Source organism: Penaeus vannamei, chromosome 24 (assembly GCF_042767895.1).
Source record: "Penaeus vannamei isolate JL-2024 chromosome 24, ASM4276789v1, whole genome shotgun sequence".
Lineage (NCBI taxonomy): Eukaryota > Metazoa > Arthropoda > Malacostraca > Decapoda > Penaeidae > Penaeus > Penaeus vannamei.
Genome location: NC_091572.1, coordinates 35,365,744 through 35,368,243, shown reverse-complemented (window position 1 = coordinate 35,368,243; position 2,500 = coordinate 35,365,744). Strand labels below are relative to the sequence as shown.

The 2,500-nt window shown below is 34.2% G+C and overlaps 1 protein-coding gene across 2 annotated transcripts in view; it reads right to left on the bottom strand.

Annotated features, from left to right (window-relative positions):
- LOC113811253 (protein D2) overlaps positions 1 to 2,500 on the bottom strand; it is a 34,967-nt gene that overhangs the window by 5,780 nt on the left and 26,687 nt on the right. The gene's annotated exons all lie outside the window — the stretch shown is intronic.

Sequence of the window (2,500 nt, the reverse complement as noted above, 5' to 3'; positions counted from 1 at the left end):
ATGGAGAATGAGCGATAAAGTTAGGTACAAATTTACCAAAACGATTATTTTTTAAAAATTATTCGACTGAAGATTTAAGAAATTAGTATAATTCTGATTATTAATATTACTTAGAGACGAATTTAATAGTTCTGTGACCTGTATATATGAATTTCAACAGAAAAAATATATCGATGGATGGACAGCTGTGTGGAAACGTAGCAAAGATGAAAAAGATAAGAAAAATATACAGTCTGAACCTTGCAAACCATTTCTTGCAACAGCGATAACGGAGTTCAGTAACGTCCATGATAAAGATGATTAGGAAGAAGAAGGAAAAGAGGACAAAAGGAGGAGAAGGTAGAAGAAGAAGAAAAAAAAGATGGCAGAAGAAGAAGAAATAGAAGAAGGAGAATTAGAAAAAGAAGAAGAAAATAAATAGAAGAAGAAGATGAAGACGAAACAGAAGAAAAAGAAGAAAATAAATAGAAGAAACAAGAAGAAAAAAAAATAATGACACCAAAAAAACAAAAACAAAACAAATGCAATCCAAGAAGTTTAAAACACACACGAAAAAAAAACACACACACCCACCAAGTATCAAATCCTTAAACGGAGAGCTTCCTCGGGGGCCTCTCCATTTCGCGTAATGGGGCTCGCGGCGGCGTGCACGAGAGTTCCGTCCTCGTCAACGCACGTGCCACAGTCCGTAAACAAATCCGGTAAACAAACACACAGCGGCGACCGGGGCGTGTGGTTATTTGTAGTCGGGAATGGCGTCGGAGGCTTTTTTTTCTTCGTTGTTTTTTTGCGTTTATTTTGTTGTTGTTTTTTTGTTGTTGTGATCTGTGTTGTTGATTTTCTATGTGAAGAAGAAGAAGAAGAAGAAGAAGAAGAAGAAGAAGAAGAAGAAGAAGAAGAAGAAGAAGAAGAAGAAGAAGAAGAAGAAGAAGAAGTAGTAGTAGTAGTAGGAGGAGGTGAAGAAGAAGTAGGAGGGGGTGAAGAAGAAGAAGAAGAAGAAGACGAAACAGAAGAAGACGAAGAAGATGAAGAAGAAACAGTAGAAGAACAATAACAAAATAAAAACAAAATAAAACAACCCAAAAACAACAACAACAACAACAAAAACAATGCAATCCAAGAAGTTTAAAACACACACACAAAAAAACACACACACACACGAAGTATCAAAAAAAAAAAAAAAAAAAAAAAAACACGAAAAATCCTCAAACGGAGAGCATCCTCGGGGCCTCTCCATTTCGCGTAATGGGGCTCGCGGCGGCGTGCACGAGAGTTCCGTCCTCGTAAACGCACGTGCCACAGTCCGTAAACAAATCCGGTAAACAAACACACAGCGGCGACCGGGGCGTGTGGTTATTTGTATTCGGGAATGGCGTCGGAGGCTTTTTTTTTCTTCGTTTTTTTTTGCGTTTGTTTTGTTGTTGTTTTTTTGTTGTTGTGATCTGTGTTGTTGATTTTCTATGTGAAGAAGAAGAAGAAGAAGAAGAACAAGAAGAAGAAGAAGAAGAAGAAGAAGAAAAAGAAGAAGAAGAAGAAGAAGAAGTAGTAGTAGTAGGAGGAGGTGAAGAGGAAGTAGGAGGGGGTGAAGAAGAAGAAGAAGAAGAAGACGAAACAGAAGAAGACGAAGAAGATGAAGAAGAAACAGTAGAAGAAGAATAACAAAATAAAAACAAAACAACCCAAAAACAACAACAACAACAAAAAACAATGCAATCCAAGAAGTTTAAAAGCACACGAAAAAAACAAAAAAAACACACACACGAAGTATAATAAAAAAAAAAACGAAAAACCCTTAAACCGAGAGCATCCTCGGGGCCTCTCCATTTCGCGTAATGGGGCTCGCGGCGTGCACGAGAGTTCCGTCCTCGTCAACGCACGTGCCACAGTCCGTAAACAAATCCGGTAAACAAACACACAGCGGCGACCGGGGCGTGTGGTTATTTGTATTCGGGAATGGCGTCGGAGGTTTTTTTTCTTCGTTGTTTTTTTGCGTTTATTTCGTTGTTGTTGTTGTTGTCGTGATCTATGTTGTTTATTGGTTATGTTATTGTTTGTTGTTATTGGTGGTAGTTGTAGAGTTGTTGTTGTATTGATTTTATTATCAGTGTTATTATTATCAACATTATTATTATCATTATCACTATTATTATCATTATTACCATTATATTTATTATTACCACTATTCATCATTGTTATTATTATTATTATTATTATTATTATTATTATCATTATTATTATTATTATTATTATTATTGTTGTTGTTGTTGTTGTTATTATTATTATTACTATTATTATTATTACTATTGTCATCATTATTGTTATTAGCAATGCTATTATCATTATTATCATTATCATCATTATTATCATTGTTATTGTTATTACCAGCATTATCATTATTATCATTATTATCATCATCATCTTTATAATTTTATTATTGCTATTATTATAATTATTATTATCATTATTATTATCATCATTATCCTTATTATTATTATTATTA